Source organism: Equus asinus, chromosome 3 (assembly GCF_041296235.1).
Source record: "Equus asinus isolate D_3611 breed Donkey chromosome 3, EquAss-T2T_v2, whole genome shotgun sequence".
NCBI lineage: Eukaryota > Metazoa > Chordata > Mammalia > Perissodactyla > Equidae > Equus > Equus asinus.
The window spans coordinates 13,140,472-13,164,397 of NC_091792.1; the positions used below are offsets into that span (position 1 = coordinate 13,140,472).

The window sequence follows — 23,926 nt, forward strand, 5'->3', positions numbered from 1 at the left end:
TCACTGCACTAGAGAGTGATTCAAGAGAAAGAGCAAGGAGAAAGTCACAATATCTTTTATGACCTAACCTTGAAAGTGACATATTATCACTTCTGTAATATTCTATTGGTCCCACTGACCAATTCACATACAATATGGGAGAGAACTATACAAGGGTGTGAATGTCATGAGGCAGGGATCATTGGGGGCATCTTTGAGACTGGCTAACACAGCTAATTAGTAATGGGGAGCTCTTTTGGAGGTTTTTGAAAACTAAAGGCATAGTTAAGATCAATATCCCTAACTCAAGACACTGTCAGGACTTGTCAAATGTGCCAGAACTACCGAAGTAGAACATGCCCCTAGTCTTTGACTTTTGATTTTCCCATACCCCTTTTAGGAAGGGCAAGTTAATTAATTTTTAACAGAGTAATATGCTTATTTTCTTCTTTTATCTCAGGCAGTGATAGCACTGTTTGCTGAATCTGAGTTTTTTTCTTTATTTGGGGCCCACATATTTGTTTCACTAATATCCTTTACTAGATTCTGACCTATGAGTCTCCCCATAATAAGAGATAAAAAATAAGTTCTGAGTTGGCCAAAAGTAGTCCACAAATCCTATCCTACTTTATCTCCTAGACAGAACCAGACTGAATCTATCTTTTTTTTTTGCATGGTACCGTTTCAGTAGCCACAGCAATAGTAGTAACAGTAATTATATTAGTAGTCATCATAGAGATAATAGTAAAAATGATAATAGCTAATATTTATATTGTTTTAGAATATCTCATCTTCCCTGGACTTCCTTAGGAACCTAATGTGGTAAATTTTATATGTCTGTTTCTCGGGACACAGGTAATAATTGCATCCCATTTATAGTAACTGTTTTAGCGTGAAGCTCACTTAACGGTAAGTACCACTTAACAGTGGTCTTCCTTGCCCTATTATATATTGACAGTCTTTCTGAATCCACTTGGTGAACCTGTCGGTATGTGGAGCATTGACAGGGATACTAAGAGCACGTTTCTCCATCGTTTTCTGGATCCTGGTTCTCTTAGGTAGTTACTTCAATCTGCTCTTGAAGATCTTGCCACTCTTTGTGAGATGGCTTTGGGCATCAGCCTCACTTTCTGATCTGATAACACTTCAGTCATCACCTCCTTTATCTAATAAGCTCATTAACAGAAGTAGCTTTTCCACTCGGGTGCACCTCTTTTTGCCTTTAGATATATAGCCTGGCCTCTGATCATCGCACTTTCCATTTCATTGGTGTCTCACTTGTCTTTTAAAATCTCAGTCTTTCTTCTGTTTCCTTCAATTTTAGTGATACTCTCTTTCTTTCCTGGTTATTACGCTCAAACTTCTCCTATTCTGCTAATAAGACTCAAGCATATTTTTCAAACCACTCCTCTTCCTTCTTAATTTCTAGCACATGTCTGATTTCTAGAGTCAGTATATTCCAGGAGCAGCCCTGTGAAATTGCTTTCTTATACTTCCCTTGCCTTATTTTCAGAATTGTTTCTTTACCTTAAGAAAATGTGACATAGTCTCTAAGAGTCTCCTCCATTTCTATTTGTTCATTGATAAAATCTATCACTCTTCTCCTGGTGAAATAATAGTTTGGTCTCTGGTATCTAAACCTACCACCAGAATCTATGCATCAAAGACAATTGGTGATGTGGCAGCGAGAGGATAACCTGGAGGCCATGAGCAAAGCCACATGACTCGAGCAGTGAGCTCTTCCACAGATTCCTGCTTGGCTCTGAATATAGTTTAAAGCCTAATTAAAAAAGGAAAATTATTTGGGGCAGCTGATCTACAGCAGCCTGTCAAGGGCCTGCCCTAGGAACTTAAAACTAGAACTCCGCCCATCACTATTATAGTCCTTATGGAACTTTGTTGCCCTTGGATTTTTTTTCAAGTCGTGAAGATATTTTCCATTGATTGTAAAATCATTTATTTTAGAGTTAATGTAAGCTTATAGCATAACATTAAAGTTAATTAAATGTTAAAAACGACTTGAATAGATATTAAAATAAAAATAAAAATATGACAATATGTAGATGGTCAGCAGGGAAAACTTGCTGGTATAAAATTAATTCAAACTCTATACTTTTTCTCAGTACCTGTCAGTAAAAATGGCAGAGTTTTATCACTTAAAGGTTCTAAGGCATCATTGAACATCACGAAGAGTCCCTAATGGGAAATGTACCTTTCCTAAATGTCCTGTTGTCATCACTTTAGACCCTCAACATTCTTCCCATTCAGTCCCTCCTTTTCCTGCCTTCTTTTCTTCAATTTGAAGCCTAGTTTGTTAGCTTTCGTCTACACTCTCTGTTCCTTCTGCTCTTCTAACTTACTTTCTGGCTCTCTTATTTTCTTTGCTTTCATTTTTAGAAGGTGATTAGTTTCATACCTCAGGCAGATCACTGCCGTTAACAATCTGCATTTATTAATTTGCTTTGCCATGAGTCCTTTCTTTGATAAACCATTGAGGGATATTCCTGTTTTAGAAAATATTTGGATTTGTTTGGACTTTAGTTGATACTTGATAAGCTAAGGATGGTTGTGTAAGTGTGAGCATGTGCTAGAAATGAATTCGCAATCCCCCTTCTCTTGCTTCCTCTGAAACTACAGGAATGGTCTTTTCCTACTCAGACTCATAAATTTTGTTTACTGCCATACCTTTATCCTCAGAGGCTTAAAGAGTATTCAGCTTTATAGAATTCTCTGCCTTCTCTTTATGTCAATCATTCAAAACTTCATGTCACCAGTTGCTATCTACATGAATGGAAACCTCCAATTTGGCATTGATAAGGTTTGGCGATCTTATCCTCATCATATTGCTCATAAAACTTCTCACACTTCTCATGTAGAGTTGGCCACTCATTTCCTTTCATGACTGAGGAAGTGATAGAATACTCTTTCATTTTTCTTTCCTAAAAAAGTGACTTTCTATGAAGTGTACCCAGGCAGACAAGTCGTCTTCGTCTGATAATGGGCTTTGAAAATCATAGTCCTCATTCCTCCCTATCATTTTCCTTCCCATCCATATCTTCCCACTCACTGCCATTTTCAGCTTCAGCTTTTTGTACATCCATTTTCTCTTCTTCTCTTTTTCCTCATCAGCCTGAATAATAAAATCATATTCACATACACTATCTGAATTATCAAAGTCAAAATTATCGCCAAGAGCTACAAAAATGTCAGGATCCAAATCCAATTGAGGGCCCAAAACAGGAGCACTCAATTGGATTTATTTACCAATCCAATATCTTCCTCAAACTAATGCAAATACTGATTAAGGAAATTAATTCCAGGGCCTGGAATCACTGAAGTTTCTTCTTTCTCACCTCTCCTGTTACGTGTACTTAAGCCGTTTTTGGGAACAAATGTGGAGGGCCCCGATGGTTCTTTCAGGTGCTGTAGATAGTCATAATTATCATCGAAGAACTCTCCATAACTTCCTTTGTTTTGCTCATCTTCCTCATCATTTATCTTCTGTGTAGGCAACAGAACCCTCTGGGGTGCATTTGCATCTGCTGATGAAGACTCTTTGACTTGAGTGGACCACGTGAAAAGACAGTTTTCCTCTTATAAAGGGTTTCTTTTGGTCTTTGTTCTTTTCCCACTCTGCAGCCCTGTGGAGCTCACACCAAGAATAGTGACTACACACCTGAGGGTCCCAGAGCAGGTGACACACATCTGAGAAGCAGACAAGGCCCAGCTAGCAGCCATGTCTGCCTTTGATCTTTAAAGTGCAGGCCTGAAGACTTCGCTCAAAGACACTGTAAAAGCTGCAAATATTATTTCACCCAACAACGCCTAAAATCACCAAATCCCTACTTCAGGCACACCTGGAAGGTCAGCCAGAGCTGCCAAGATTCTCAAGTTCCCTGCCCAACTCTGCCTCACCCAGGCTTGAAAGGCTCCATAGCCCAACACACGAAAGCCCCAGCCCTGGATCAAAACTCTGATTTCCCATGCTATTTTGTTCCCTCCCTCATTCATTTCCTAATTATTTCTTGCGATTCCCTGCTCATTTACCAGATATTGGAGTCCAAGCAGATCAATAAGTGCTATTCCTTTCTCCTCATCCTGAGTCTGGAACCAATCTAGAGACAGGTGCAGGATTCTGAGAGGATAAAATAGTCACTATGGCACCTTGATTAAAGAGAAAGCTGATTCCTAGAATCAGAGTATTTCAGACATAAGATTTTAAATTGAACCTTAGCCTCTGGATTCCATGGGTTCTTGAGTGGTACTTCAACCTTGCTTAGTCCAAAAGTGAGACTTCTTTTCATAATAGAAGCCTCCAATAATTGTAGTTTGTTCATTAATCAATCTACCAGTTTTACCTGGGTAAAATAACAATGTGGATTTCTTGAGATCTATGGCTTAATTGGTGTGCACCCCTAATTTACACAGGGTTACGCTCTTTGCCACCGGCACAGCCAATAAGTACAAGCCTCCCTCTTAATCATTCCTCATCTGGTTGGAGCAGAAGTCAGAAAGGTGGCTTCAGTGGATAAACTGCCACATGGAACCGATAGCCAGGTAAATGGAGCTCCCCTCCCAGGAGATATATTCTCTATCAATATGTGAGAAATCATTTTAGCCAGCCCTTCCCCACCCCCCACCCCCCGCCTCAAATCTGAAGTAGTTAGCGAAGAGGCAGCTGATTCAGAAGACTGAGCCATCCTCAGAGGAAGTACCAGGAACACATGTAGTCTCATCCTTGAACAAAAAATGATAATTGATACTGCTATATAGATAACCTACTAGTCAGTGAAAAGGTTCAAATTTAGATAACAGAAGGTTTAGTTAGAAAGGTCAAATCAAATTTCCTGCCATTTGACTTTCATGGTTTTTTTTTGTCTCCAGTTTGAATTACAGAGAAGGAAATGGGACTGACCAGTTGTCAGCATTCTTGATGCCCCTACAGAATGTTCCTGCCCAGTTGTCTGGAAGCTAGATGTAACTTGGAGGATATGTGCTCATTTTATTTTATGAGGTATTGACACATCTGTTTTATATTTTTTATTTTCTATAGAGATAATTTGAGCATTGTTTGAGAATGTTTGAGAATGATCATAATTCAAAAAGAAAAATCTTTGATTAGACTTGGAAACAAATGTTATAATTTAAAATATAATGTAGTCCATAAGAAAATGTGTTGATTTACTTTTTTAAATGACTGCGACATTTGAAGTGATTATAATATAGTAGGTAGAGAGAAAATTATATTATTGTAAATATAATTCAGTGCACTAAGAGCAAGAAATTAATATTATGAAATTCCAAAATTAACCTCTTATATCAGATATCTACGCTATTTCTTTCCACCTCTTTTTTATTTTTGTCATCAAATGGATTAATTATGTACTTTTTTGGGATTCCATTTCACCTCCTTAGCTTACTGGTTATAACCCTCTGCTGTATTGTTCTAGTGGTTATTTTACAGTGAATATATACATCTTTAACTTATCACAGCCTACCTCCAAGGGATGTTTTAATACTTTACATATGGAATATGAACGTTAAATATAGTATACTTCCATTACTTCCCTTTCTGTGCTATTGTTGGTAAACGTTTTACTTCTACGTATGCTACTAAGCCCCTAATACATTGTTATCATTTTTACTTTGAGCAGATGATTATATTTTAAGATATCTAAATAATAACTTAAAAAATCTTCTTTATGGGGCCAGCCCCGTGGCCAAGTGGTTAAGTTCGTGTGCTCTGCTTCGGCGGCCCAGGGTTTCACTGGTTCGGATCCTAGGCGCGGACATGGCACAACTCATCAGGTCATGTTGAGGTGGCATCCTACATGCCACAACCAGAAGGACCCACAACTAAAATATACAACTATGTACTGGGGGGATTTGGGGAGAAAAAGCAATTAAAAAAAAAAACAAAAAAAGAAGATTGGCAACAGTTGTTAGCTCAGGAACCAATCCTTTAGAAAAAAAAATCTTTATATTTAGCCTCATGATCACCATATCCAGCATTCTTCATTCCATTGCGTAGAGACCAGTTTCCATTTGGTATCATTTTACTTCTGCTTGAAGGATTTCAACATTATTTGAAGTTTATGATCTTCTAGTGATAAAACTTTCAACTTTCATATGCCTGAAAAAGTCTTTATTTTGCCTTGATTTTTGTATGATATTTTTCTGGGTAAAGAATCTCAGGTTTATGGTGCTTTTCTTTTAGTACTTTAAAGATATTACTGGACTTGTCTTCTGGCTTTCATTATTTTCTACTAGAAATCACCTATCACCCCCTATCTTTGTGCCTCTGTATGAAATCTGTCTTTGTCCTCAGGTAGCTTTTAAGATTTCCTCGTTAGCACTGACTTTAAATAATTTCATTATAATGTGCTTGCTGTATGTTTTTTTCTTCCATGTTTCTTGTTCTTGTGGTTTGTTGTGTTTCTCAGACCTATGGGTTTATGACTTTAATCAAATTTGGTAAATTTTCAGCCATTGTTGCTGCAAATATTTCCCCCTTCCACCCTTTTGGAGACTCCAATTATGTGCATATTTGGTAGCTTATGGTCATCCCACAGTTGACAAATACTCTGTTAACATTTTCAATATTTCTTCTCTATATATTTCATTTTGGATAGTTTCTATTGCTCTGTCTTCAAGTTCATTAATCTTTTTCTCTTCCATGTATAATTTATTAATCCCACCTCATATATTTTTGCTGTTAGATGTTATAATCTTCATCTCTAGACATCCCATGTGGGTCACTTTTATATCTTCTATGTTTTACATAATATGTTCAATCTCTTTTCTGACTGCTTGAACATCAGGAAAACAGTTGTAAAAGCTAGTCTGGGGGCTGGCCTGGTGGTGCAGTGATTAAGTTCGCACATTCTGCTTCAGCAGCCCGGGGTTCGCTGGTTCAGATCATGGGTGCGCACACGGCACCTCTTAGCAAGCCATGCTGTGGTAGACATCCCACATATAAAGTAGAGGAAAATGGGTACGTATGTTAGCTCAGGGCCAGTCTTCCTCAGCAAAAAAAGAGGAGGATTGATGGCAGGTGTTAGCTCAGGGCTAATCTTCCTCAAAACAACAAAAAAAAACTTGTTTAATGTCCTTGTCTAATAGTTCTATCATCTGTGTCATTTATGTGTGAGTTATAATTGATTGATTCTTTTTTTCTCATTATAGACCATATTTTCCTGTTTCTTTGTATGCCTGTATTTGATATAAAACACTGTCATTTTACCTTGGGTGCTGAATATTTTTGTATTCCTTTGAATATTCTTGTGCTTGTTCTAGGACAGTTAGTTGGAAATCATTTGATCTGAGTCTTGCTTTTAAACTTGGTTAGGCGGAAGTAGAGCTGTATTTAGTCCAGAGTTAATTTTCACCCACCACTGAGGTAAGAACCTTCTTACAACCCTTACCAACGACCACTGATTACGTGATTTTACAGTCTTATGGTTGGAGAGGCTTTATTCCTGACCTTGTTTGGCCTCTGGATGCTGCTTCTTCTAACCTTTTTTATTTTTTATTTTATTGAGGTCATATTGGCTTATAACATTGTGTAAATTTCAGGTGTACATTATTACATATCAGTTTCTGTATAGACTGCATCGTGTTCACCACCAATAGTGTAGTTTTTATCTGTCACTGTACACTATGCCCCTTAACTTCTTTCTTTTCTTTTCTTTTTTTTTTTTTTTTGGTGAGGAAGATTGGCCCTGAGCTAACACTTGTTGCCAATCTTCCTCTTTTTTTTTCCTCCCCAAAGCTCCCCCAGTACATAGTTATATATCCTAGTTGTAGGTGCTTCTGGCTCTTCTACGCGGGACTCTGCCTCAGCATGACCTGATGAGCATTGCTAGGTTTTCACCCAGGATCTGAACTGTTGAACCCTGGGCTGCCAAAGTGGAGCATGTGAACTTAACCACTCAGCTATGGGCCAGGCCCACCTTTACCCCTTTCACCCTTCCCCTAGGGTAACCACCAATCTGTTCTCCTTATCTGTGTGTTTGTTTATCTTTCTAATCTTTTCATGCGGTTTTCCACCTGCCCTCAGATAGTCTCCTCACAGGTCTGTACTGGTCAGTACTAGACTGAATACTCAGTGGAAACATTTGCAGATCTCAGGAGATTTCTCTGTGCAAAATTTTGTCCCATTCAGTACCCTGGTGCAAACTTTAGCCACCTTCACTCCCCTGGACTCCCAGCTCTGCTTCCTCAGCTCAAGCAGATGCCTGGGCTCTGTCTGACGTCCCCCTCCCTGGTCCATGTCCTGGAAACTTTCTTCAGGCTGTGAGCTAGGTCATCAACAGCTCCCTGTCTCTGAGGGATCACTGCCCGTCATTGCCTGATACCCAATGTCCTGAGTGCTGTTGTTTCATATATTTTGTCATATATTTCATATGTTTTCAGTTGTCTCATGAGGAAGTGTCAATCTAGCCTCTCGCACTCAATCTTAAATGCAAGTGGAAGTCCCATTGGTTGATTTTCAGATGTTGCACCAGCCTTATAGACTGGTAAGAACCCCACTTGGTCATGATGGATCATCCTTCTTCTGTATTGCTGGATGGGGTTTGCTAATGGTTTGTCGAAGAATTTTGCATCTGTGTTCATAAGGGAGATTGGTCTGTACTTTTCTTTTTCTGATAATGTCATCTGTGTTGGTTTCAGGGTAAAGCTGCCTCTGTAAAATAAATTAAGAAATGTTTTCTCCCCTTCTAGAGTCTGGAACAAGTTGTATATAATTTATAATATTTCTTTATTAAAGACTGGGTAGAATTTACTAGTGAAAATATCTGGACCTGGAATTATCTTTGTTGGAAGGTTTTTAAGGACAAATTCTGTTTCTTTAATAGCTATAGGACTGTTCAAGTTATCTGTCTCCTCTTGAGTGAGATTTGATACTTTGGGTTTTTTAAGGAATTTTTCAATTTCATTGAAGTTGCTGAGAGCAGTTTCTGTAGAACAGTGCAGGCAAAAGCAGACCGCGGTGAACTTCAGGTCTTTGCAGGGGTTTTGGTACAAAATGTAGCACGTAATTTAGTACCGGGAGAGAAATGGGTTCAAGAGAGGGCTTTTTTATTTTTTAAATATAAAGAGAATGAAGGAATATATGGTGATAACAACACAGTAGAGAGTTTTGATTGCCTAATGTTTAATTCATAGGATTAATCTGTAAGCAAATAGGATAAAAAGTATACAAACTGATTTTAAATCACCGAGTAGTGTGCAAAGAGAGTTTTAATGTGAATTTCGTGCACATTCTTCTTGACCTTTCATCCTTGCGTCCTAGACCGAGGCAGATTACTGAGTGCTATTCAGTGGAGAACTGCTTCGCCCGCTTGAAAAAAACAAGCTGCCAGATAACCATTGCCCCTCAGGTTTAATTCAAAGTGAGAGCCATTATAGTTGAGCGGGAAGATGTTTTAATGTGTATTATTACTGTTCCTCCTTTTCCACGTACTTTTCCACCACTTGATATTTTGTTTCTAAAATGGGAAATGCAAAATCATCCTGATAATTTTTACTCATTTGTGAAAATAGCCACTGAATGGAGCCAACAAGATGCTCTAATGCGCTTAGAAGAGGAGGGAGAGGCTCAGCAGCTGCTTTGCAAACAGGGAACTTGGTCTGCAGGGGACACAGCCTGAGAGATGAGCCCTGCTTGTTGACAGCAACAAGTTATCGGTTTCGAGCCAATCATCATGCAAAGGGCTGGATGAGAGTGACCTAGGCAAAGCATACCGTCAGTGCAAAATCTTGATGGCAAAAAAGCTTCATGTTATTTACTGCATAGTAGACCGAATGCAGTGGTGTAAGAGGGTGTTACAAGATGAGATCTCAGATATAGGCAGAGACCAAATTATTATGGACTTGTGGGCTTTGGATAAAACACTTATATTTTATTCTATGTTCGATGCTAGGTAGAGGATTTCTGTTTTTAAAAGATCATTTGGACTGCTGCATAACAGATGGATGATAGCAAGCAAGAGTAGAAGCTTACAGCAGACTATCGAGGTCATTCAAAGATGGGGACACTATCCACTAGGGTGCAGATGAAGTGAAGGAGGTGAACTTGGGGTATATTTTGGAGGTAGAGCTCAAATTTTGAAATTAGACTGGGGTTAAAATTCTTCTGCCACTTACTTGTTATATAATTTTGGGCAATTTTTAAAAATCTTTCCTGTATGGTTTCTTAGCTGCAGGATGGGGATTATGGGAAGATATAGAATAGAAAGTTTATAGAACAATGTCTGGCATGTAGTAGGCACTCAATAAATAGTAGCTATCATTCTCCTCATGTTATTGCAGCCCCATAGCTGATCTTCCTGTGTCCAATTTTCTTTTCACACAAACATATCTCCGCATTGCCACTAGAACTATCTTTATAAGTCACGGATCCTATCACTCCTTTGCTTAAGAAACTCTTAAATCCTTCTGCTGGGTATAAACCTCATGGCATACATCAAGGACATCTACCTGTCTCTGCATCTTCATCTCTGACATCATTCTCCCTCCGCTAGGCTCTGGACCAGTGCTTCTCAAATTTTAATGTCCTTAGCTTTCCAAGGGATCGTGTTAAAATGCGGACCCTGATTCAGGAGATCTGGGTGAGACTTGAGGTTCTGCATTTCTAATAAGCTCCCGGGGATGCTGTTCCTGCTGGTCTCTGGACCACACTTTGAGAAGCATAGCGCTAGAGTACGTAAAGCGCCCACAAGGTTGTTTTGAGTCACCTAACTTTGGCTCTTCTCAGCCTGATCTCGCTGTCCAGAGCGACTTTTGTTTATTTCTCTGCTTAATGAAATCATTCTCATCTTTCAAGGTCTATCTAGCTCAAGGTCACTTTCTCTATGAAATTTTCTTCAAACACCCTTTTCATTCACTACCACAGCTTAGTAAATGTTTGCTTTCTCCTTCCCTGTGGCGTTGTGTAAATAGTTTTTATCACAGTATGTATCATTTTACGCGGAGCTGATATTTAGATTGTTGGTCTTCCTCTTCCTCGTAAGTAGGACAGTATTTCTTGAGGGTAAACATTGTGTCTGTTTCTTCCACAAGTTGCACAGCTCATTACACAAAGGGCACATGGCAAGTGTTCAGTAAATATTTCTCAAATAAGTGAAACTGTGATGTATACTTCTGAAAAATGGTGACTCACTCTGTATAGAAAATGTTACTCCAAGTAAACAAAAAAGTTGTTTTTGTTTTTTTAGCTTAAACTATTGATTTTGCATTTCTCTATGTAAAATATTCCTTTTCTTCTTAAAATTGCTTCAGTGTTCTAGCTGGTCCCCTAAAGCAATTATATCTCCATAATATACATCTATTAATTCTTAACAGAGCAGTATATCTTTTCCAGGTTGAAAAGCCTCAGGCTTTCTCTTAACTAATGCTAAGATAAAATTTATAAAGATTATACACACTGTGACTAATGATTTCTTTTAACTGTGCTACCAGAGGATAATATGATTAAAAAGCTTTTGCCTGAAGCTGGGAAGGAATGAGAAAAAGAATGGAAATACAATCACCTTTTTAATATTTGAATAATATAAAGAGAATAGGAATGGTACTAAATTTATGTTTTAATATCTGTAGCTAAATCTAAAAAAAAAGTTCATTTCAAACTTTTTAAAAATTGTATTTGTCTAATGGAAAAATTTATGAATCATATTGGATGAGAAGTTTCTTTACTGGTGCATGTGCAGTTACTTCCATTTCTTAAGAATTCTTTAGCCTTGTTGAAATTTTCTCAAGGAAAGAAACCCAGTTTGTGCCCCACTCTCCCTCCACCCTGCCCCCATCATGGGTTCCCAACCAGGGAAAATCTCTTTGAAGTCGGGAAAATCTCTTTGAAGTCGATTAGAACTCCTTGCTGACATTGTAACATAAAATGAGAGAGTTGCCTACAATGGCTAAGCTACAGATACCTACAGTGATCAGCAGGTTGGACAGCTCTGTTCTCAGGGCTGGTGAGCTGTGTCTTCCCTATGCACAGTTCTTGGTGTTGCTGATTTCAGTTAAGGAGACTTTCAAATTGTAATTTACATAGCATTAACACTTTTCCCTGAGAAGCGACAGTTTTATGGAGACATTTCCTTGTCTGTTCTCATGCAATTAAAAAAAAAAATCCACGGGGCATTCATTAACACTTCTAAAAGTGATAGGCTGTGTTTTTATGCCATTTTCATTTGCACTGCTTCTGATCTTACCATCACTAATTAAAAAGGGAATTTAGGGTAATACAAACAATGCTTTTTGGCTTTACGAGGAGCTAGTTCTTGTTTGATAAAGGAGAAAAGTCTACAAGGCCTCTTGGACAAAGGATGAGCATGTGCTCTTTATGGCTTCCCTCTCAAGAGGACTTATAATCTATCATGTCTGAGGTCCCTTCCTCTGTGGCACTCTCTCCTAGTGTAGCTTCTGTCACCTCTTTATGTCCTCTTCCTCAGCCTGGGGAGGGTACCCTTAAATCAACCACTTTGGAAGGAAGGTAAGATTTCAGTTGGGTCTTGAAATGGGAATATGATTTTAGTATAAGGAGGGGAGGTAGCTGGTTATGCTTGGTTAAGAAAGAATTGTCAGGTGAAGCCCAGATGTAGGGAGAAGATCAGTAATATTCCAGGGGCAGCTCAGTGATGAGATTTGTTGGACAGTAATAGATAATTGAAACTTAAGACCAGATTGTTGAGAAACTTCAATTGGGAGCAGGTTGTTTGGATTTTATTCAGTACATATTGACAAGTTATTAAAGGAGTTTTTAAAAGGACAGGATGGTGGCTATGTTAAATTTGGTTGGGCATAGGTATGAGATATCCTGGGACTACAGTGATATTCAACCAAGGAGGAGAGGGAGGAAAATGCAGTAAGTGAAACTGAGCCTTGGCAAGTTGACTCCATGTGTAGTCTGGTCCATGGCGAGCTCAGAAGCTTAAGCAGCAAGTGGACAATTATAGTAATAGGAACCACTTTTTTTTCTGCTTTTTCTCCCCCAATCCCCCCAGTACAGAGTTGTATATTTCACTTGTGGGTCCTTCTAGCTGTGGCATGTGCAACGCCACCTCAGCGTGGCCTGACAAGCGGTGCCATGTCCACGCCCAGGATCCGAACCAGCGAAACCCTGGGCCATCAAAGTGGAGCATGTGGACTTCACCACTTGGCCATGGGGCCGGCCCTAGGAACCATGTTTTTCTGCTGGGGAATAGCAATAAAGATATTAAGTAGCAATTCTGGAAGTCAGGAAAGTCACAGTGCATATCACAAAATCTTCCCATTTGCCACATCCCTTGCCAGTGGGAAACAAGTACAGAGGGCAGTATTCGTGTGAAGAGAAAGGCTTCTCATAGTTGAGGCAGAGGACGAGGGACTCCTCGTTATCTGCTTAGGTTCGAGACAGAATCCTAATTACACAGTTTGTGTGTGGGGTGAGATGGAATAGGATGAATCTAGGGGGAGCTGGGATTTTAGGCCAATTGACCTCGCAGAAAGTAGAGAGAGAAAGACAGCTATAAGACTAAGGAAATCCAGCTGTCAGTGCTGGATCACCAGATGTTAAGAGGCCAGTCTGATAGTGGTATTGAGATTGCAAACTGCTACGGAGTGGAGCCTGCATTTCTTGCTTCAGCTTTGGAGAAGAAGCAGAAAAAATGAAGCACTGTATAGTGGAAGCTTCATTTAATATCTATCCCTTCTTGAAAACTCTTTAGTGTACTTTATAATAATGTTCCAGTGCAATAGCCTGCTGTTCAAGTCCCTACCCAATATTAATTAAATGGCCCTGTCCTATATTATCTCTTATAGTTCTCTATGTGAATTTTCTATTGCAAGCAACTCGACTTACACACTAACCTTATGTACCTCATGCATCCCACTTTCCACTTCTTTTCTTACAATTCTCTCTTCCTGGAATGTTTTTTCCTACTCCTTTCCACTGGTGAAGATTCTGTAAGACCCAGGGCAACCATCCACGTCCCTCTTGTTTATTTCAGCACATGGTAACCTGTCTTCCAACATAGAATTTCTTATCCATAAAATGTTTGCTTATTCTATCTTTCCGTGAGAATTCTTTTTCATAACTCACATTCATTCAAAATGACAGGTTTCTGGGGAGTCTGCTGTGTGCCAGGCACCATGCTAAGTGCTAGGGAAGACCATATCCCTTGTAACAAGCTTTAACCTTCTAATTTCCTAAGCTCTATCAAGACATACCACTGGGTGTCTTAGTCTGTTGGGCTCTCAGAAACAAATATCATAGACCGACTGGCTTAAGCAACAGGAATTTATTTCTCACACTTAGGAAGGCTGGGAAGTCCAAGATCAGGGGGCCTTTGACCCGGCTTGCAGATGGCTATCTTCTTGCTGTGTCTTCACATGGCAGAGCGAGGAAAGTCTGGTGTCTCTTTTTCTTCTTTTAAGGGCACTAATGCCATCATGAGAGCTCCACCCTCATGACCTCATCTAAACCTAATCACCTCCCAACGACCCCCAACTCCTCACACCATCACATCAGGGGTCAGGGCTTCAACATATGAATTTTGGGGGCACGCAAACATTCAGTCCACAACATTCCACCCCAGACCCCCAAAATTCATGTCCTTTTTGCATGCAAAATATATTCATTTCATCCTAACAGCCCTGAAAGTCTTAAGTTGTTCCAGCATCAACTGTAAAGTCTGGAGTCCAGTCTCATCTAAATATCATCTAAATCGAATCCGAGTGAAACTCAAGATAGAATTCATCTTGAGGCATGATTCTTCTCTAACTGTGAACCTGTGAAGCCAGATAAATTATTCCCTTTCAAAATACAAAGGTGGGACAGACATAGGATGCACGTTCCCATTCCAAAAGAAAGAAATGGGAAAGAAAGGAGGAGTGCTGGGCCCTAAGGAAGTCTAAAACTTAGCAAGGCAAATCCATTAGATATTAAGGTGCAAGAATAATCTGTTTTGGCCTAATGTTCTTCCCTCCAGGCCCACTGGTCTGGCAAAGTCACTCCCAAAGCTCAGTGGGTCAACCCCACCCCCTTGGCTAGGCAGGGCCGAGGCTCTCTGTGGAGGACCCACCCACATGGGGGGCTTTGTGTGAGGGTAGTGGTCCCAGCCTTTGAGACCAAGGTGGAGGCTGCCCTCTCCCCTCTTCCTCTGGGCCTGTGGCGGGAGTGGCAGCCCTGATGATCTCTGAATCACCTTTGGGATGCTTCTTCCCTTCCCTTTTCTTGAAGAATATATTCACAGATGAATAGCTCTATGGTCCCATCTTGTAAAATCCAAGGAGTCCAACAGCCTTCATTCTCTCCCACTTTCTCTGTCCTCTTTAGTTCAAACTGGCAGTGTCTTTGCTGGTACAATCCTCTGTTTATTCCTGGTCTCTGCTGAGATGGCTGATTAAGTTCATGAGTCAGACTCATCAGCTCTTTATCAAATGATAGCTCAGACCCACCCTTAGTGTTCTCTTCAGAACAATCTATCTCATTTTTTCAGTATAGAAAGGCTGAGATTTTGCCTCAGCTCCAAGTTCTGGTTCCTTTTTGCTTAACAATTCTCTCTTCAATTTGTCTCTCTCCTTTGATAATTTACTATAGGTAGCCAGGAGGAGTCAAGCCCTTCCTTCAATGCTTTGCTTAGAAATCTCCTCAGCTAAATATCCAATTTCATTACTTGGAACTTCTACCTTCTACAAAACACTAGAACATGAACATGATTTGCCCAAGTTATTTGCTACTTTATAACAAGGATCACCTTTTCTCCAGTTTCCAACAAGATGTTCCTCATTTCCATCCAAGACCTTCCCAGAATGGCCTTTACCATGCATATTTCTACCAAGAGTCTACTCATTATTATTTATGTATTCTCTAAGGAGATAATAGCTTTCTCTATAGCTGTCCTCTTTTCTTTCTGAGCTGGCATCAGAATCACCCTTGATGTCCATATTTGTATCATGCAATCAAAATTCCTCCAGCCTCTACTCGTTACTCAGTTCTAAAGCCACTTCCCATATTTTTAGGAATTTCTTAAAGCAGCACCCCACTTTATGGTACCACTGGCACACACCAATTCTAAATATTGATGTATTTAATAACAGAATTTCCAAATACATGAAACAAAAACTAATAGAACTGTAAGGAGGAATAGATAAATTCACAATGATTGTTGGAGATTTCAATACCTGTTTTCAACAATTGATAGAATAAGAAGCCAGAATATTAGGAGGGTTGTAGAGTTGAGCAACAGCATCCACCAATTTGAACTAAATGACAGTTATAGCACCCTCCAACTAATAACAGCAGAATATACATTCTTCTCTAGTGCACAGCAAGTATTTATCAAGATAGATCATATGCTGAGCCATAAAATAAGATTCAGTAAAATTAGAAAGATTAAAATCATATGAAATAGATTCTCTAACCCTAACGCAATTAAATTAGAAATCAATAATAGAAAGGTATTCTAAATGACACACTTTTAAATAAACCATGCTTCATAGAAGAAATTAAAGGAACAATTAGAAAGTATTTTGGTCTGAATAAAACTAAAACACAACAGCTAAAATTTATAGAGTGCAGCTAAACAATATGTAAAGAGAAATTTATAGCACTAAATGCATATTTTAGGGAAGAAAAGGTCATCAATGACCTAAACTTTAACCTTAAGGATCTTGAAAAAGAGCAAATGAAACCCAAAATTAGCAGCAGAAAAAAATAATGAAAATACCAGCAAATCCATTAAATAAAAAGGAAACAAAAATAACAGAGAAAAATCAATGAAACCAAAAACTAATTCTCTGAGAATATCAATAATACTGTAAAACTCTAGTCAGAGTGATCAGGAAAAAAAAAAGAGGAAACCCATATTGCAAATATCAGGAATAAGAGAGGTGAGGGGCCAGCCCCATGGCCGAGCAGTTAAGTCCGCACGGTCCGCTGTGGTGGCCCAGGGTTTCACTGGTTCAGATCCTGGGCGTGGACATGGCACCGCTCATCAGGCCATGTTGAAGTGGTGTCCCACCTGCCACAACTAGAAGGACCCACAACTAAAAAAATATACAACTATATACTGGGGGGATTTGGGGAGAAAAAAGCAGGGGGGAAAAAAGATTGGCAATAGTTGTTAGCTCAGGTGCCAATCTTTAAAAAAAAAAAGAGAGGTGACATCACTGCAGATTATACAGATATTTAAAAAAATAATAAGGAAGAAGACATGCAAATGGTCAACAGATACATGAAAAGGTGCTCAGCATCATTAATCACCAGGGAAATGTGAATCAAAACCACAATGACCTCACACCTGTTAGAATGGCTGTTCCCAAAAAGATCAGAATAACAAATGGTGGTGAGGATGTGGAGAAAAGGGAACCCTTGTCCACTCTTGGTAGGAATGTAAAATGGTACAGGCATTTTGGAAAACAGAAGGGAGGTTTCCCAAAAAATTAGAACTACCCAATGTTCCAGTAATTCTACTTCTGGGATATATCCAAAGAAAAAAACCCCACTAACTCGAAAGGATGTCTACACTCCTATGTTCATTGCAGCATTATCTACAATGGCCAAGACATGGAAATGACCTAAATGTTCATCAATGGATGAATGGATAAAGTAGTTGTGGTATATACATATACATATACACACACACACACACACACACACACACACACAATGAAATATTATTCAGCCATAAAAAAAGAATGAAATCTTGATATTTATGACAACATGGATGAACCCCAAGGGCATTATGCTAAGTGAAATAAGTCAGACAGAGAAAGACAAATACTGGATGGTCTCACTTATACGCAGAATTAAAAAAAATAACAAAATTGAACTCATAGATACAGAGAACAGACTGGTGGTTGTCAGAATTAGGGGGTAGGGGTGGGGGCACAAAATGAGTGAGGGGGGTCAAAAGGTACAACCTTCCAGTTACAAGATAAATAGGTCCTGAGGATGTAAGGTACAGCATGGTGACCATGTTTACAATACTGTATTGTGTATTTGAAAGTTGCTGAGAGAGTAGATCTTGAAAGTTCTCATCCTAAGAAAAAAAAATTATACCTAAGTGTGGTGATGGATGTTAACCAAACTTATTGGGGGTAATAATTTTGCAATATATACATATATCAAATCATTATGTTGTACATATAAAGCTCATACAATATGTCAATTATATATCAATAAAGAAAGATAATAGGGCAACATTATGTACAATTTCATGCTAATAATTAATATATGATAAATGATATGGACAAACTCCTTGAAAGACATAGACTATCAAAGCTCATTCAAGAGGAAATAGATAACCTGAATCGCCCTGTATCTATTAAAGGAATTGAATTTGTAGTTAAAAACTTTCCCACAAAGAAAAAACCATGCCCAACTGGCTTCACTGTTGAATTCCGCAAAGCATTTAAGTAAGAAATAATATCAATTTTATGTAAATTATTCCAAAATTTGAAGAGGAGTGAAGGCTTCCCAAACTATTGTACAAGGCCAGGACTACCCTGATACCAAAATCAGACGAAGACATTGCATGAAAAGAAGACTACAGACCAATATCCATGATTAGCACAGATGCAAAAAGTCTTAACAAAATTTTCAAAAATCAAATTTAACATTATATAGAACTGATAATACCTAGTGACCGAGATAAACCCAGGAATGCAAAGTTAAACATTTGGAAATCAATCAATTTAATACACCATGATCAGGTCAAGGGATGCAGAAAAAGTGTTTGACAAGATTCAGTATCTATTCCTGATTGAAATGTTTCAGAAAGCTAGGAATAAAAGGGAATTTCCTTACGCTGATAAAGAGTTATAAAAAGCCTACAATTAAAATTATACTCCATGATGAAAGACTAAGTATTTTCCTCTCTAAGATCAGGAATAAGTGAAAGTGGTCTGTTTTCACCACTTCTGTTCAATATTGTAGGATCTAGACAGTGCAATAAAGGGGAAAAAACCCCAGAGGCATACAGATTGGAAAGGAAAAAGTAGAACTGTCTTTATTGACAGGGAGCAAGATTGTCTCTTAGAAAATCCAATGCAATCCACTAAAACTTATTCAAACTAATGAGTGAATTTTGCACGTTCTCGAGACACAAAATCAGTATACAAAAACCAATCAGTTGTAAAATGGCCTCTACCAGTAGAATTTTGTTAAATTAAATTGTTTTAGGATTAGCAAAAGACGATGAAGCACTTGTTGAAAGTCAAATGACTCCCTACAAGTATGTGTCGCTTTTTCACGGATATTATGTTGTTAATACCCAGAGAGACCAAAATCATCTTCGTTTTCTCTCTTGAGAATGTTTACAGCCTGTGCTCTGAAACAGCGATGACTGGACTTCCACTTAGGACTCTGCAGCTCTTCAACTTTGTTCTATTTAATATCTGTTCTTTATTTGGTCTACCTCCTTCTTGCATTCCAGGTTATTTTATTGGCAGATAAATTACCTCACAAAAATCAAGGCTCATTATTTGATGTGGAGATTCATAATGTTCTTCAACCTTTTGTTTTGTCCCACTTGCTTACTTCACTCAAATATTCTAAATAACAACATTCTGAGAATTTTTATGTCAGAAATTTAGACATGGAATAGAATTCCAAGAAGTAAATAAAAATTTTATCTGCCTCACATAATTCCTACCTCTAGAGTAGTTCCCAGGCTCTGATTTGACACAGGTGGGCCTTAAAGAGTTGGCCCATTTCCAAGCCATCTCCTATACAAACATTGACGAAGAAATTGGTTTCAGAGTCAGTTATGGTCCATATGAGTGATTATGCTTTACTGACATCAAGAATGTTCTTTTTCTGTATTTCCATTCAAATCGTCCATAAATATGTGACAGCCTCTCCATGCATTTGAGTAAGAATAATACTGATTGATTTGGCTGTATTTTTTAGGATGAGAGAGGAGGTTTTCGGTTTATTTGATGGGAACCTTTAATATCTTAAAATGATGAAACGTGGTAAAAAAAAATTGAGTCAAAGATCTGAGTAACTTGGAAGTGTACATTTCTAAAAGAATAGAAATTAGAAAAGCAGCATTTGTACCAGATAAACCATAAATCTGTACCTATTCTAAAGTAGCTTTTCAGATTCTTTGACACTGAGAAATAAAACAACTAATGACAAGCATTATTATGTAGTAAAGTATTATATAGTAAAGCAAAGATGTCCCAAGTACTCGAGCTTTCTGGTATGACCTACTTCTTTTTGTATATATCCAAATGTAATAGACCAACTCCCATCGTAGGTATTGTGAGAGTCACACCACGTTGCCCAATATTTCTATTGATTCTTGGTTTGGGGTGGGACAATTTCTAACGTGCTCTAAATTGCTGCTCCTGTAGGTTTCTCAATTCCTATTTGTCATTTTCTTTAGTTTCTGTCCTTTTTCTACTCTGCTTCTTTCTTCAGTATAGGACGTAGCTTTGGTTCTTTAGTTCCTCCAAGCTACACTACAACAAGGTTATCTGTGTCAGAGTCTTACGTTTGATGTTAGTGCAGGAGGATTAAAGACAGAAAGAACAAAAAAAGCAGATTAAATCAAGACAGTAGTTCTTAGGAGTCCTCTGACCATGACAGCTACTAGGAATTTCTCGTTGGCCGTCTTTCTTCTTTGTTGTCATTTTTCTGAATTCTTTTTTTCTCCCTTTATCAGATCCTTCTATCGTCTCTAGAAATTTAACTAGCTGGCCACCATGTCTTCATCATTCCTTCATCATCAATGGAAAAAGTGCACAGTTTTTTCTAAACAAATGAAATCAAGGTTTTTCCCCACATTAATTGATTAGTGCAAGGAAACACAAAAATCTTCTAGCAAGTAAACAAACAAACAATAAGTAACTGAAATGTTTCATTTATTTCTTTCATATATTAGGATGCTGAGCCATTTTGTGGAGCATTATCACACACAGACTGCTGGCTTGGTATCCAGTGGACAGCCCTGTAAGGTTGTTCTGGTTGTTGACAGTAGTACTGCTCTCATTGATCGGTGTCTGTGCCCAGCAGTTATCAAATACTTTGAATATCACTTCTGGCTAAATCTATTTTCCTATGTGAAATAAAGGTATACGTTAACATAGTTTTATTTGTAGTATTTTGTAGTTATTGCAATTCTTTTTTTCAGTTGACTCATTTCAGGTTGCTTTTCTTTCATGCTTTAATAAAAAATTGATAATATTTATATGTCTTAAAGAAATAATAAATGTATGCATGAAGAGATGTGCCTAGTGAAGCATATATATCACTTGCTGTTTTCTTTATTCCTAACCTCCCTGCCTGAAAATCTAGTTGCACATTTATGTGATTTTTCCCACTGGCACATGGATCAGAATTTAGCATTTAAAACATTTTACATGTAAATTCTAGAAAACATTTAGCTGTTTCTGTGTTTTTTACTTTGTGTGATTTTTGGCGAGTAAAAGAAAAACCTCAAAGCTGATCTGAGTCATTCTTGCTACAAAAGCTGAAAAACTGAAATTTCAGTGTATATAATATATTCAGGCATAATATTTGTTTAGATTCATCTTGTAGCTGATTTTCTCTGGTTTAAGTATAAACTTCCAAAAGTGAGCACAGCAATGCCTTAATCATCTGTATTATACTAGTCTAACTCCTAGCATGTTTACTTCAAGAGTATGTGCTTGATTCAGTGTTTACAGCCTCAGAAAATTTGAACCTAATTTCCAGAAATCAGCCTATAAACTTGAAATAAGAAGAAAATTTTTCCCCCCCAAAAAACCCATCTTATGTTTACTTATAACCTCTGAGAAGCAAGGACTTTCTTCCCCCCTTGGGAATGTGGGAATAGGATGAGTTCAGTTCTATGTAAATTTAATAGCCCCTAAGATGTAAGTGCAAATAAATTGGTGGTTTTCCAGCATCTGGTAAAGATGCTAGTGCCGGTTCCTTTGTTGGTGCTGACGTCGTCACTACAGTAAAAGAAGCAGTAGAAGCACGACTGTTTTTTTTTTTAAGCTCTAAATTAAACTGTTAAAGTGGAGTTAACACTTTTTGAAACTCCAGATTTACAAGCTCAGATGAGCAGTGAAGAACTTCCAAGCTGTCTGTAAGAAACTAGTGCTATAGAACAAATTTCTTTACTATATTTTAGCTCTTAAGATATTGTTCAAAGATTCTAATATTTACATTTTTTCTTCACAGTTTAACATGCCTGGAAACAAGTTGTATCTTGTCCTGATGTAGCTGTCATTGCTTGTCCATGTGCGTGAAAACTTGCAGAATGAGCGTCAGCAACTTGGAATAAGATTCCAGAGACAGTGTTGCACAACCATCCCTCTTGATGACATAGATGACAGTATCTTGTGGGAAAACACGGTCACCCGCGACTTTGTGTTGAAAATATTTTGAAAGGGGACTTGGAATGTGAGTAAGGTTCAGGGACACCTTAACCAGCTTGTTTGGCTTACATTTTCGTTTGCATAAAAATGAGATAAAAACTTATACTTCAACAAGTACTAAAAAGCCATTTCAGTAAGTACGTCGTACAAGTTCCAAGTTACAGAAAACATTGTGTTATAACTCATGTAGTGGTATTTTTTCCTTTCTCTGTGGTACATAAAATAATGGCATCCTTACAAGCATTATGGTGTCATGATTCCAAAATGGACATAGATCGTGGGATTATAGAATTTTTGAATTGCTGATTTTAAAGAGGTTTTTGTTGTTATGTTTTTTAAAGGGGCGATATGAATCGTATCATATCAAAGGGAGCATTAAAGCATTTCTCAGAGAGACTGAAAAGTAAGATTTAAAAAGATTGAATATTTCCTTTCATTCTCCTAAATAACATTCTTTTTGAGAACTACTTCCAAATATGTTCTTTAAAATCGAACTTCAAAGTCTCACTTTGAGCCATGAGTAAACTACTTTGTTTCATTTATTATAGACAATCATCTTTGAGGGTTTTGAAGTTTAGTTGGGAAGAGAACTTAGCACTCTGCAAGTTTATGTTTAAGATTGCAATATTGACTGGTTATCTTTCCTGAAATGTAACAGACATAATAAATGGCTTGCAATAAACAATATTTTCAGAGTGTATGCCATTACTGTATTTGATGGTTATTATTTTTTAAAAATCTCTCTGATCCCCCTTTCTGAAGAGGAACCCGAAATTACCTCTCAGTCTCTTCACTATGTATAATCTATGATTTAGTATTGTGAAACCCATACAGTGACACCTCATTTTCCCAGCCTTGCCCAGGGAAGATTTGTTCCATGTCACTAAATTTCCCAGATAATTGAAGCATAGACATTTAAATGCCAAACCTAAACCTAATCTTTTTTTTTAATCTTTCTGATAGAAATATTTCTACCACCCACCCTTCTGTTATTCTTAGAGAATACTGAAAGTCGAAGCTTTAAAGTTTTGTATTCTATGGCAATCTCAGGAGAGAAACTGCTTGATTTGTTGATGAGTCTTTAGTACAGGGTGACCAGCGGGAGAAGAGGAAGCAGTTAGCGGGAGCGGACTACACGCAAAGCTAAAATGAACTACCACCCTTTCTAGAAGACGCAGGTGGTAGATGAAGGACGTTCTCCCGCCTCCAGGGCTGTGTGCACAACCTGGGCCCCGCGGCCTATAGGGTTTCGGTACCCAGGCACTGGGCTCCCAGGTGTGCATTTTCATTTCTCTGGACAAGGCTGTTCCATAATCTCACCGCACTGCTTGAGCGATCACTGAATTAAGCATCACCTCACTCTACTTTTCCTCTTGACTGTCTTCTTTCTAGTCATGATTCAGCTATTCACTTAGCCACCCAGTTTTGAAATCTTGGCATACTCTGTGGTTTTCTCCGTTTTGGTTCTCCTGGCTAGGTCTGTCAGTTGTACTGCTGATTTCCTCTTCACCTCTCTGCTCTCAACGCCTTCTTTTTAAAAGATATTTTAATTTTTATTCTATTATTGCCAGTCCCTAGGATATTTCAG

At 38.2% G+C, this 23,926-nt stretch overlaps 1 long non-coding RNA gene and 1 pseudogene across 4 annotated transcripts in view; one reads left to right on the top strand and one right to left on the bottom strand.

Annotated features, from left to right (window-relative positions):
• LOC106847275 (uncharacterized) overlaps positions 1-23,926 on the top strand; it is a 107,193-nt gene that overhangs the window by 25,826 nt on the left and 57,441 nt on the right. For 3 of the 4 annotated variants that reach the window (XR_011501871.1, XR_011501869.1, XR_011501870.1), the window contains exons 2-4: positions 4,408-4,536; positions 4,864-4,993; positions 22,142-22,363. This is a non-coding gene — a long non-coding RNA (uncharacterized lncRNA). The remainder of the gene's footprint in view (positions 1-4,407; positions 4,537-4,863; positions 4,994-22,141; positions 22,364-23,926) is intronic. The other variant, XR_011501872.1, reaches the window with a different exon arrangement.
• LOC106847268 (protein LTV1 homolog pseudogene) lies at positions 2,215-3,914 on the bottom strand (annotated as a pseudogene).